Source organism: Pollachius pollachius (genome assembly GCF_949987615.1).
Source record: "Pollachius pollachius genome assembly, chromosome: 19".
Lineage (NCBI taxonomy): Eukaryota > Metazoa > Chordata > Actinopteri > Gadiformes > Gadidae > Pollachius > Pollachius pollachius.
The window spans coordinates 9,110,340-9,124,628 of NC_136952.1; the positions used below are offsets into that span (position 1 = coordinate 9,110,340).

Genomic DNA, 14,289 nt, shown 5'->3' on the forward strand with positions numbered 1-14,289 from the left:
CATGTGTGTGACTAGGCCAGGAGCCTTCTGGGTCAGACTCGCTCTCCCTCTCTCTCTCTCTCTCTCTCTCCCTCTCTCTCTCTCTCTCCCTTTCTGTCTGTCCTTCCTGTTCAAGTGCCGGAGGGCCCTGTGCTTATCAGTTCCAGATCGCACGAGAAACACAAGAATGAAAAAAAGGAGACCACTGACAGGAAGGGGATATTTCTTTCCCACCCTTTTCACCCGAACATGTCACAGAGGAAAGCAATTATTCATTAGGACATGCATTGGTGTAGGAGTCGTGGCAGTCGCAGTGGAAGCTGAGAAACGACCGGGCTTGGCAGAGTCGTGTAGTATTCTAGTAACGTGCCATCCCCAAAGCAGTGCAACGAGGCAGACTGGGTGTCATATTGAAAAGAAATACCTAGGAAAAGCACTATAAATCCTTTTTCTGCAGAGCGCAGTAAAGGGAGCCTTCACCTCTGAGATGGTTTGTTTTTCGACGGGTCTCGCGTGAAAACAGGACAAGCATCCTTCAAACAAGAGGTTGGAGTCAAGTGTGTCACATGCAGAGAGAGAGAGGGGGAGAGAGAGAGAGAGAGAGAGAGAGAGAGAGAGAGAGAGAGAGAGAGAGAGAGAGAGAGAGAGAGAGAGAGACAGAGAGAGATGTGTGGTGGTACGGTTGCCACTCATGTCACATCACTGCTCGTGTCACATCCCCCTCACACTGTTTGGCCCTGCCCTGGCTGGCTGTCTACCTCGCCTGACATCTCTACAATAATCGCCTTGCTTAATCCCACTCATCCATGGGCCGGGCAGATGTTTGTCAGGCTAGAGTATTTCTCAGTATTCACACTGCCCTAATCAAGATTAACCACTCTTATCTATTATGCACACGTGCACATGTTTGCGGGGGTGCGATGTCCCAATTCCAAATGTAATTCCTAAGCCATCACTGTATTGTATAATACAACAGACAGACCAATTACAGCGTCCCCTTCCCTCGTGACATAATTCATCCCACAGCCGACTGTGTGTTTGGTGACACACTGATCCACACGTTTCCCATGCAACACGGGTTTGCACTTCTGGCTGTGGGAGGTATTATCTATTTTTTTTTCACTGCTACGGGTGGGCCTCCGTGACCTTTTCCACTGTGCGTGTACACCTTTCTAGGTAAGCCCTCGGTGGGGTTCTCGTTGAGAAACTACAGCTGTCAGTTTTGCTCTCATGTAACCCAGCCCCACCACCACGCCCCATGACCAAACCTCTGTGCAAATCCCGAACAGACGCAACATCTCAACAACTCGTTACTCAGCCCGGGGAGCCGCTGATGAAATCGGCCTGCTCTGTGAGGTGAGTCAAACCTCTCTCACACACACACACACACACACACACACACACACACACACACACACACACACACACACAAACAAACCTCACACCCAGCGTCCCCACCCACCGGCTGCACACAAAGTGTCGCGGTTGCATATTGAACCCCAAAAAAAAAAAAACGAAAAACCAAACACTTGGCAAGAACACGGTGCACGGTGCGGCCCGGTATGTCCAAGTAAACAAGCAATGTTGCAGCTTTGGAAAAACGATCTGGTGACAGATATTGCCACCCTCCCCACTCGTATCTATTTTCAGTGAACGCAAAGTACCCCCGCTCTTACTCCCCCCCTTTCTATCCCCGCTCCTGTACCCCATCCCCCCTTCACTTTCCCCCAGAAGAGCAATTGGTGACATGTTCATTAGCCCCGGCAGGGCAGCCTGTCTAGAAATTAATTGAGGGGACGAGGGACATCAGAGAAGGGGAGAGAGGAGAGAGGGACAGAGGGAGAGCCCCCCCCCCCCCCCCCCTCCAAAGGCACAGGCCGTTCCACAACATTAGGAATAAAGTTGAGATGTCCACTTACTTGGGTTGACCTTAATCCTGGGTACCTCAGCGCGAAGCACCCCCCCCACCCATTCACACACCAGGAAGAGGACGACTCCAGCAGCTCACTTCTTCTGGCCCTGGAAGCAACGACAACAAAAACAAGGGACACCGTGTTATCAATTGACCCTCCGCGAGATGATCGCGATGGCCACCGGTGAGGGGTATTTCTCGAGGCTTTCCTCAACGACCAGGGTACCGCTATAACCAAGCACATGAGCTCCTTGGGGTGTAGGGGGGGGGGGGGCTTCCATTCGCACCGGCCTCAACAGGATACATGCCTCTCTTTTGTTTTCCTCGCCTTGTGTACGGATAAGCTCTCCTTCACGCTCCCTCGCCCACGATGGACGGACCAAGACGAGATGCCCCGGTGCCTTCCAACACACACGCCCGCCCGCCCGCCCCGCTGGAGGGGCTGTTAAGCGTCCGCCCGTAGACCGAGTTCACCGCCACGCCATGCCACCCCACACCACGCTCGTGTGCCGGCTTACTATTCACCCCTGATTGACAGTTAAGCCTATTAAAAGAGGAGCCCTGGCATCACTGTAGCTCAGCTCCTGAGCGTAGCTTCTGGTTCGGTCAGTGACAATTTATCACCCCCCCCACCAACCCCCCACCCCCCATCCACGTCTCCCTGCTTGAATGTGTATTAAAGGATCGGAGACGGTTAAGACTTGGTACCGGCCGGGACAGAATAAATATTGATATGATTTTACATAATGGCAATTATTTCTGTTGTCAACTTTTTCAAAGAAATAATCATGCTCGGAAAGAACAGTCAGGGCCAATAATCTGGTCTTATCTTTGTTTACTCAAGCAAGGAAGCGCAGAGACTTAAGTTATTCTTAATTAATCACCCGTTCTGTGATATTATAACTAGTGCAACAGGAAAGGCTTTGGTTGAGCATTGTCTCCGTTTGACAATGTGTTATCTTTGTTACGAACCATGCTCTCAGTTGCCAAACGACAGATATTTACAGCACTGAAGGGGTTGTGAATATTTGCATTCTCTTAAAAGCAGACATTGTTAACACGAGTAACACAGTAGCGCTGCTTGTTTAGCGCTCGCTAACAGACTTTCTAAAACTCAGCCTAAACAGTTTAATGGCCCATGTGCGCGGGTATGTTTGACAAATGGCAGTTCCCCCCCCCCCACCCACATACCCCTGCTCTCTGTTATACACCCGTCTTGTTTTAACTTCATCCTGTTAGCCGCGGCCGTATCATGTTCATAAGCCTGGTGCTACGTGCCTACGAGCTAGCTTGTTTGATCCCCAGCCACAACACCTCTGACTTTCCCTGCACAGATTTGTGCTTTGCTTGACAGCACAGGGCTAATGCTCCATATATAAAAGCTATCTAACCAGAAGAAGTAATTTCACATTTGGTGGGAGATGGAGGTCCCCTGTGTCCTTCACCCTTTTTTTTTTTTTTCTTAAACCCTCTCTCCCGCTCTATATATATTTATATATAATTGTAAGAAACCTCTGGGAGCATTCCGGCGTTGTTGAAAGTGCTTTACGCTGAAAAGAGAAAGTGAAGGAGCTCTGGGAGGGTAAGGGGGGAAAGTGGGAGGCTGATGGAGGGGGGAGAGGGGGAGGCGGAGGCTGAGGCTATGTTGCCTCCTTTAAAAAAAAAGAAATACAGATTCTCCCCAGATACCTCTATGTGCTATTCATCAACAGCTTTTCCAGGGCTGTGAAAATCAATGTGCTCTGCACTGCAAACAGTTCATAATGACGGCGGATGAAGAAGGAGGGAGGGTGGGGAGGAGGTTCTGCAACAGAATTGATTTGTTTAAGTACAATAACAGGGCTCTGCTGCATGGTGAGCCAGCCAGACAGAGACTGACTGGCAGAATGAAAACCACAAGCAGTAATTGATAAACTGCCGACAAACTGCAAATCAGGGCGACGGAGGCCTGTTATCTGATTAAAGGATTGTTTTCTAGGATCGACCCAACGCAAGTTGCCATTTGGTGGGGAACAGCAAAACACAATGCAGACCTTAATTGCTGGTAAAATGACTAAAGCCATCGACCGGGGGCGGGGTGTTTCATAAACTCAAATTAATCCAGCCAGGGCAACACATAATCACGACCCCAACGGTAGATCTTCTTGACATGCGATTTTTTTAATCAGTGTCAATGTACCATTAATAACACAGGACTTCTAACCTGTTTTAATTAATAGAAGCCTAGAAGGCCATTACAAACATGTCCCCCCCTCCCCTACAAACACACACACATACCATCAGACACCGCCTTGCTTATTATAGCTGCCTCGAACACCGATGGCTGAACTTTTGGCAGGCGTGCGACGTACAATATTTGAACTCTGTGTTCCAGTGCGCTCGGTGCCAGTTTTAGGTCGTATGAGCCGCGCCAGACACGAGTATCCTGCAGTCTCCTTACTGTAACACGGTTGTTCAGAACGTCGTAAAACAAGGTGAGATCTTTATAACTTCCTACGATACCAGCGTAACAAAGAAACAACAGCAGCGGCGTCAGGACCGGCGACCGTAACCACGATGGCGTGGCACAAATTGTTTCCGTGCGGCGCCATAAACCATGTCTCCCTGCCTCTTTAAAGTCAGCCATAGAGGTACGTTTATCCGTGTGGGGTTTTGCCTGGGAGAGGGCGCGAGAGGTATTATAATTGGGTCCTCATGGATTCAGAAGCCGGGCTGTTAGGACGACAGACAGCCGAGCTCTATTGCACTCATCCGTCCTCCCGCTCGTAGCGTTGGGGTTGGATGGGAATTAAACGAAATGAATTAGTACATGGGTCCAAACGTTGAATAATTACAGGCAGAAAGGTGTGAACGGGAGCCAGGGATGAGGTGGCTGTCTCCTTCAAGAGGCGAAGGCGAGGAAGGGATGGGACACCCCACTGTGGCTGGATAATGGCATCCAAGGGGGACACCTGGGGAGCGGGTTCGCCTGGGAGAGCACTCTCCCTCTCCCCTGCTCTCCCCAGCTCCACGGGTGGCCTGCTGCCCCCGAGGCAGACCCCCTGCTGAGACTCTCTAGAGGCTCCAAACCACCAGGGGACGTTTGCATTTCAAAGAGGAAGTGCAGCTCTGCAGCTCCGCACAGATGTGCACACGTGGACACATTACGACACGCAGTGTCTAGACTTGAATCTACCCTCAATAACAACGTCAACTTGTTGGTGCAGACTTTTAGCGTAAGCGTGTTAGCCTCAGCTTGTTAGCGTCGAATTGTAAGCCTGAGACTTGTTAGCCTTCAACGTGTAAGTGCCCGCCTGTTAGCACTGACTTGTTATTGCCAACTTGTTAGCGACAACTTGTTAGCGACAACTTGTTAACGTCGACTTGTTAGCGGCACCTTGTTAGCACTAGCCGCTTCTCGTTAGTGTCCACAAAAGCCCATTAGCCCAAATTGCCAGTTTCCCCAATGAAAAAAAAAAAGGGAACACGCATGGGCTTTATTGCTAATAACAAGCTTGGAGACGAGCCATTCAAAGGCGGTCAATTCAAAGACAAAGGCAGCGCAAAGCAAATAAGGGGCATGGCTTTAATTACACCACAGTGTTGTCTATAAATTCACTGGCTCTGAATCTCGTAACCTAGCGATGACCTCTTCCCGGCGGTACTCCTCTTCTGCGGTGCTGGGCTGCCTCAGGATGTGCTAAATTTTCCTCAGGTGCTAGCCTCTATTAATATACTCAAGACATAAGAGAATCCCTCCCCCAGCCCCCGCCCCCGATAGCAATCTCAACAGCCTTTCAAAGGATACACAACCCGTGAAGCAGCAAGTTGAAGATAATAAGAGGAAATAGAGATCTCCTGTGGATTTCCAGGCAAGTGGCAGGTATTGCTTTTAGCATTTTACACTGGAAAATAAGAAAATGTTTATACAAGAAAGTACTGCTTAGTATCCAGATAATACTGGGGATGCACTGGCCACTTTCTCAGCACTTACACTATTAAGGCATCGCCGTTTTCTGCAGCAGAGGCAATCCTCGACGTTTTACACATGTCTAGATAAATATGGGTATCCTGGTGGTTTTAGTTTTTAATAGTAAACTAGATCGGTAATAGAATTACAAAATGCAAGGCCAACTCAATTACCTCCCAGACCCTTGGTCTGTATTGATCCCATGCAGCATGCAGAGGCTAGATAGGCCGGCTCAGTGTGGTTATGTACACACCGACTGGTGTAAGCACTTTTTAGTTTGCATTTACACAAACACACACACACACACACCCGAACACACACACACACACACACACACACACACACACACACACACACACACACACACACACACACACACACACACACACACACACACACACACACACACACACACACACACTTCAGCTCAGCATCCCAGTAAGTACCAATTAGGTGTTTTCGTTATGCAAATGCATGTAATTGACTTCAAGCTGTGCATACCTTCCCAGTGTGTTATCTAGGTCCACCACTTTGCCCTCCGGCATTAATTGTCTGGATTACATATCTTCCCAGGCCACACCACTGAGAAAAATACAAGGAATCAATGGCGTAAGGTATACCCTTCCTCCTCAACCAAAACAACAACGGCTGCCGTTTGCGAGCGGCAAGAGGCACGAACGTCCCTTTTTAATGCGCTGCGACCATGGATGAACGCTTCCAATATGATTTCTCCCTCATCCGATTCTCCATAAAGCGCATCTCATTTCAGGTGCAACCTGAGAAAACATGCTTTGCTTTCATTCCCCCCCTTTGTTACGGAGAATAGGGCCAACGCTAGGTAGGTAGCAACCAACCACAAGTCACGGCTGTAGATAACCGTTAGGGGGTGGGGGGGTGCAAAGTACAAGATTGTACTTTAGTTCAAACTAGACCACCTTCCTCCCAATGTATATGTATGAGACGAGAGAGCGAGGACGAGAGTGGGAGCATGATGGCCAGTGAGAGATGGGGTAATCATCTCCAGCCAATGGCAATAGCGGGGTGGGGTGTGTAATGAGGCTTGATCCGTCGCAGCAAAGAGCTGAGGACCGGGGGATTTGCATGTTGAGCGCCCACCGCCCCCCTCCTCAACTCACTTCATCGTTTTTTTTTTTCTTCTTCTTTCACTTCCCTCCATTCCCCCTTCTGCTAATAAGGAGAAAGGAGACGCGGGGAATTGGACAAATATACACTGAGGCGCGGTGGGGACGTGGGGGGGTGGCCACAGGGTTATGAGGAAAGATGAATGCAATCTGTTGGTTCTGGGGGGAAATCGCCTGGAATTCTCTAAACCCACCATGCGTTGCGTCACCGAGAGACCTCTCGCTCTCGCTGCAACGGCTTGCCCGTGGCGTGTTTGTGTAGCCTCCATCCAGACTCATTCATCCGTCATTAGCGAGGGGTGTCTGGAATATCGATTCTGAACAAAAGAACGTGTGTGGTACGCCGACACCTCTCATTACAGACATTAACAGGGAGCGCACTTCAAAATATTCACACAGGACTGATCATTTGTGGAGCTAGCGGCATGCCATCGCAAACAGCGCACGTGGCAGCGCACGGTAGCTGAGGCGGACAATTCTGGGGGGGTGGGGGGGGGTATAGAATGGAAAGCAAAACCAGAGCAGGAAAGAGAGAGAGAGCGAGTGAGAGACAACAGCAACATCAATAATGAAGTGAAGGAGGTTGGTGTGTTGTGTGTGTGTGTGTGTGTGTGTGTGTGTGTGTGTGTGTGTGTGTGTGTGTGTGTGTGTGTGTGTGTGTGTGTGTGTGTGTGTGTGTGTGTGTGTGTGTAGTTTGCGTGCGTGTCAGGCCAGGGGCAGGGTAGGGAAACAAAGGCGTTCGTAACAAATGGGGGAAAACAGGCAGAGCGTCTCATTGCGAACACACTAACGACAATCAATTAGCGATTGCTCATGATCTCGGGCGCTGGCGGAGTATAAGGTGTCTTAATGAGAGCCATTTCCATTAGCGGCTCAACTCGAGAGGCGCGAGCAGACGGGGAAGGGGAAGGGGAGGCTGTGCTCCCACCAGCTCCTCCATCTCAATGGCTAATGACTCTGAGAGTAGATTACTCCATCAAGCCCTCGCCTGCTCTTTGTTTATCCCCCGCGTAAATAATGGTCAACCATTATAATGCATTAAGCGGGAGGGTTGTGATCTGCGGAGAGTGAGGCGGCGGAGAGAGGGAGAGAGGGAGAGAGAGCGAGAGAGAGACACACACACGCATGAACAAGTAGGCCCAGTAGGCATCCTCGAGTGGTCTCCAGGAAATCGGCTAATACCGGCCATGTGTGCTGAGAGAGACGGAGGAGAGTGAGGTGGGGTTGACACAAGGAGGGTGTGGCCAGAGAGAAATGCGGCCAAGCTCAATCAGCCAATCAGGCGCAGCGACGTGCGTCCAGAGCTCGCGCCTGATTGGAGGAGGATTCTGCCTCGGTGGCAGACCTCGATCAATAAGTCGTCCTAAGCCCCAATTAATTACGCGGCCTCCCACCCCCTCTGTTTTTGCTCCATGATTTAGCCTATTTTAGCACAACCCACACATAAACACACACACATTAACATAAAGACACTCCACCTCTCCACTAATCACCCATCTCTCTCGTGCTATACCATCCACTACATGGCTGGATGGAAAACCTTCGCACCAGCAGAGAACCACACAGGTATAATAAGCACAAGAATAAATCATAGTTATTCTGCCACTTGGGTCATAAACTTGGCTAAGTGCCCTCACCGCGGCCTAGCCTCGCTGCTAATAGACGTGGTGACAACCCGCCCCGGGAAGGAAGATGGGATCTCTGGCTAGCCGGGGCCTTGTAGTGGAGAGGTTATCTCCCATAAGCGCTATTCTTCTCACTAAGCGTCAAGTGTAAAATTTGCATCGTCAGGTTGATTCAGGACACATTTTATTTTCCTCTTTAAAGACAGAAACGTTTATGTAATCTTAGTGGATCATAAAATTGTATTTTACAATATTTATAGAATCCCAATATTTATCGGATCAGCACTCAAAATTGTTCAAATTGTTGTGAGGTCCCTGCCGGCTCACAGTCGTAGAAGAGCGCAAAAAAGAGGTTGGAAGTTGCGTCAGTTTGCGGTGCATTGTTAGTGGTTCAGTTTTGTTGTTGTTTGCTCTTTCTACATCAATCAAAGACAAATTCATTGAATTGAAAGTACTTCATAGCGATTGAGTTAATACTGGTTGGCGGTGGCTTGAAAAATGTGAGTGCACACCTACTGCGCACCCACGCACACGCATACAGCAACAAACAAATCAATTTACTACCCAGATACTTACTCAGACAATTACACAAATCAAAGACAATCACTGAGCAAGGATGACTTCTTAGACTGTTAAAAAACAACATGCAAAACATTGAGAAGTGATAATCCTTCGGCGTCTTTAATGTGAGGTTTTCCAACTAAAACAGGATAATTTAGCTGGAAAAAGGGATGTGACTGCATCCTTAAATTTCCTTTAAGCTATGTTGTTGTCGCTAACTTCCTGTCTGTTTATGCAGTTGGCCCTCCCGTTCCTCCTTCTCTCCTCACCGGTAACAACAATGGTCACATTCGCCTGTTCCGCCATTGTTAGTAAACACTGAAATCCTGCATGAATGTAAACGCTCAGAGAGGACCGCCTTTTTCTGGAGTTCTCTTTCCTGATTGGATCAATTGGGAACGGGTTCCCAGCCATTGTTTTTCTCTGTTTACTACAGAGTAGAGGGACCATGCTACTGACCAAACATTCTATATCAGTAATTGCTGTCGGGATATAGAGCTATTGAACACTTCTTCTAAAAAATAAAAATCGCTTATAGTGCCTTTAAGGATTTGATTGCCGATCGTGTGCGTAGTGTAATACTTCTATCCTAATAGCTGCCTAGACTCACAGCAGAAAAGACCCTGACAGTGTTGTGATTACATGGTATAATAATGGCTTCCCGCTTGACCCGGTGACGCACAGCCAAAACGCTGCTGCTTGTTTCAGAGGAAATTAAGTCGATTCGATTTTAATTCGTCACATGCTTTGTTAGAGTAGAATGAAGCGTTTGGGGGATTACGCTGACACGATAATTCGTGTTCATGTCATCTTTAATGAGTGGTCAGCCACAAGCCGTGCCTTTTAAAATAAAAAACAATCAATGAATTTTTATCAATAGACGTAACAAGATTATTATTCTCTTTGTCGGCTCCGTCGCAAATGTTATCACGATGACTGCACTGAGCACACAGCCGGGGGAAAATGACTTGTTTGGTGTTGAAGTGGCCGCCTCACAGGGGAAAAATAAAATCTTTTTTTTTTTTCCTTTTTCGAAGCTGAAAGGTTGAACTAACTGTTGCCCGCAGAGCAACCTCACTGTTTGGCCATTGAGCCGTAGCCCTCCACACACAGTTCAGGGAACTCAACGTGGGCAGTACCCTGAAACAAGTCGGAGGAGCACATCTAGACCCGTGTGAAAGAGCTCCCTGCAATCAGCCCACGCTACAGAAGGCAATACAGTCAAGACGACATCCTTCCACAGCACCATTGAAGGAAACAACCACAGACCACCCCTCCTCCTCCTCCTCCTCCACCCATCCCTCCCTGCCTCTTTACTGGGGAGGCTCATTGCCCCTTCACCATGTAACAAGACAAACAATATTTGGAAAAATAATGTCAGGGCTTTCTCTTTTTTTCTCTCTCTCTCACAGCAAGAGTCGCTTTCCCACGAGCCGAGAGGAAACTCCTCTGGAAAGCGGAGCCCATGTAGACACGCCAGGCCCCGCCATCAGAGGAACCCTCCCTGGTCCATTCCGAGCAAAAGCTTCCCCCTCTGTGAGGGTTGAGACAGTGAGGACGAGGGTCTACAGCTTAAGATGCATGGTCTCCATCTACGTTGTTTAAATAATCCAGCGTTCAAGTAACAATGGCTGTTCGATCCCGTTTTCTTTTTACAACCATCACAAACCTCCCGAATCGTGGCAGCTTCGGTTCTTTTTCGCGTGTGTTATTTTTTTTTAACCATTGTCCTTCCACTGACTTCCAGGAGCACAATGAGAGAGGTGGAGGCTTAGCAGAACACTGGAGGCGGCGGTTCTCCGAGACGGAAGCAGCCGAATCCACAACAATGTCCCCCCACCACCCACACACACACACACATCTCCACACCCCTTATCGGGACCGTCACCTGCTGACAGATGACACGAGAGTGACACTCAATTTTGCAAGCCTGACAGGGCGCCGAGATATTGGCCCTACTGTGCCAGAGCTATAGGTCTGTGCGTGGAACAATGGATGTCTGGGCAGATTTGGGGGCCGAAACAATGGCAGGATGACATGGAGCTTGACAGACAGGCCCAGCAACAGGATCTACAGTGCAGATGTTGAGAAGAGGCGGGCTCGGCGAGAGGAACAATCCCCCCCCGACCCCAAAAAAATCTCTCTCCTGCTGGTCCACCCACTTCCTCCATCCACCCCGATCCAAACCCCCCCACCCCGGAGAACTTTTATGGGTTCGGGCACCACGTCCTTTTACAACTCAAGGATGAAGAGTTCAAATTGTAGTAACGCGTACGAGCAAAACCCTTGTGAAAAACAGCAATAGTTTCTCTGGCTGAATAGTAGACCTCTGTCTGTCACCATTGGCGCTATTGGCAAGAGTATGCTAGCACATGGTGTTTGAGACAGTATTTTGTCCAATCCTTCTACTAGTCGTGGCAATATATCACGTTCAATTTCAACTTCGGGGCTGTGAATCGTGACACATGATATATGCGACTTCTCACAATATTTAACCTCTAACATACCATCAACACAGAAAAAAATAAAAAGGGGATATTGAAATAGAAAATTGACATTTGTCAGCCAATTCCACCCTTAATTGACCGTGCTTTATCCGAAAATACCAAGGTCATGGGGTGATGAAATCTCCAGTCTTTTGTATGTCAGAATGAAGCGCCCCAAAGTGCACTTCATTATTAATGTCCTCCCAGCATTTTGCCTCTGCAATCAATCATTCATCTGCTTTCCACTGAAAACTCTGATCTTCCCGCGTCCAATCACACCCAGAGCAGACGGCCAAAGTGCCCAATAAAGGTCCTCCTTCAGTTTCTGATGACTTAATCTGACTCCTCAAATTATTGCATTGGAAAGAAGAAGAAAAAAAAGGAAGTGCCATTTGTAAGTGGGGTTCTTCGAGCCAAAAAAAAGAAGGAGAAACTACCCCGAGCCAACAACTTGACACTTTGCATACTGCTCTCATTAATAACAAATAGAGTGTCATATCCTATCACTCGGGGTGTGTCGCCCCAACCACTCGCCCCTTTTGTCTCGACTCTGGTGCTGCTGATAGAATCAGAACCCGCCAGTAATAGAAGTAATGGGTCCCGCCTAGATCCAGATCCAGCACTTTTTCGTTTTTTTCAGCTGAGCTGTAAATGCAATGTACTTGCACTCCTCTGCATGTTCCTGCCAATTTCCACCCGTGAGTCCATTTTTATAGGACACAGTAGCTGCACTGATACCCCACTCTCAGTCTCCACCTACCCACCCACCATCCCACCTACACACCCTACATCCTAAACCCCCCCCCCCCCCCCTCTGGATGAAGAGTGCAAACATAATCGGGCCGCTGTGGTTTCCCTCCCTGGGATGGAATTGAAAGCACATCATGGAGGTGTTCTTTGGTGGCGATCTCCAATTACCTTCTGCGTGTGAGTGTTCACTGCCCTGGAACGGTTCCATTTTATCATTACACCCTGCCCCGCTCCAAGACCCCTCAAAAAAAAAAAAAACACCCACCCAGCCCGCCATCGAAAGACAACCAGCGGCTACATTGTGGTCTGCTGGCGGCATCCGATTTGTGCAGAGGGAGGAGGGAGGGATACCCCAAATTTGCTGTGGCAAATTCCATGATTTGTCCTGGGGAAAATGAGTTTTCTGTGGTCTCGGATAGACCGCAGGTGCTGCGAGGGAGGTGTGGACGACGTGTCCTGGTTTAACCACCCCCAACCTATTAGGCACCGCATCACCGCACAGCAGGCCCCGCAATCACAAGGCCACCTAGGCCCCCGCTCTTCCGTTGCCCAATCAAAGAACATGCCATTTATTTTCCAGAAAGTGAAATAAGGAATAATTTTGACGCTAATCCTCTCCCAGGAACTATCCTGCACCGCTGATGAATAATCATTAACCCACAAGGTCGGATGGGCAGGTCGAAGCGTTGCGTGTCAGGAAACAGCCTGCGTCAAGGTGCTCTTCCGTAAGTCATAGTCCTCCTCATCCCTTTTTCCCGGATCAACATCCTGCGAGTGATTAATCGAGCCATGTGAGGCATGTCAAAATCCCTTCACCTCGGACGGCTCTTTCCCGCTAAAGGCGTTAATCAACTTTTCGTGGTGGGACAGCTGCCGGCATTCTTTTGTCGCAATCTTTAGGCAACGGTCCAAAGAGCCGAGCAGAAAATACTTGTATTATGGCTGGGAGGGGGGGGGGGGGGTTTAATGTTTTTTTTTTCAGGAAACGCATGAGTGCCATTAAGAGCGAACAAGATCCCCATGGAGGCTGTGAGCTTGTCCCGGAGGTGTTGCTTTTTGGGATGGAGGGAAGGTGGTGACTTCGGAACATGGGGTTATGCACACTGCCTCCACCCCCCCCACCCCCTAACCGCCCATTTCTCCACACACACTTCTTTCCTTTCCCATCTGTGTTTTTTTTGGAGGGGATGGGGGGTGGGTACCTTGACTTGTACCAGACCCTTGTCCAGAAAAACAGAGGAAAATAAATGGAACCGAAAAAGGCTTGCACAGGGAGGGTGAAAGTCAAGAACAGGACACAATCACCAGATTCCAGAAAGTTTCAGCCTTTAGACAAGGTGGTCAGCTAAAACAAATGCAGGTGTGGAATTGCGTGCACGTTTGCCGGTGTGGGTGTATGTGTGTGCGTGCGTGCGTGTGTGAGTGTGCCGGCATGGCTGACAGACAACGGTAACAAGGTGCCATGAATATTCAGTGACCAAGTCAATGAGGCAGATAGTGCTTGACATGTTTAACATCCACCTTTGGCACCCCACCCTCCTGAAGCCAACAAGGTGAGAACAAACACACACGCTGTTTCCAGGGAGAACAACGATGCAGTTCATGAAGAGGCTGGTTTTACTTGTTTTGTTTTCTAAGAAAAAAAGAGTGGAAGGCTAAATTAATAAACCAGATTTATAAAATAATACACTCATCTGAAGCTGCTTACATCATTGAAAACTCAGTATCCATCGCACTACGGAGGGCTGTTGGGAAGAAACAACATTTTGCCTTGCAGTTTGCCGACATTTACGTTCTTAGAAAACCAACCAACATCATTTCCTTCACCATAATCCAACTGCTGCTATCAAAATGTTTGCTCTCTAAATATTTACCAACTCGGAGC

General features: G+C 48.7%; 1 protein-coding gene across 1 annotated transcript in view; it reads right to left on the bottom strand.

The window, feature by feature from the left end:
- LOC307090595 (zinc finger MIZ domain-containing protein 1-like) overlaps positions 1 to 14,289 on the bottom strand; it is a 106,865-nt gene that overhangs the window by 80,017 nt on the left and 12,559 nt on the right. Inside the window, exon 2 of the mRNA XM_079757326.1 lies at positions 1,899 to 1,998. The gene's annotated coding sequence lies outside the window, so the exon portion shown is untranslated. The remainder of the gene's footprint in view (positions 1 to 1,898; positions 1,999 to 14,289) is intronic.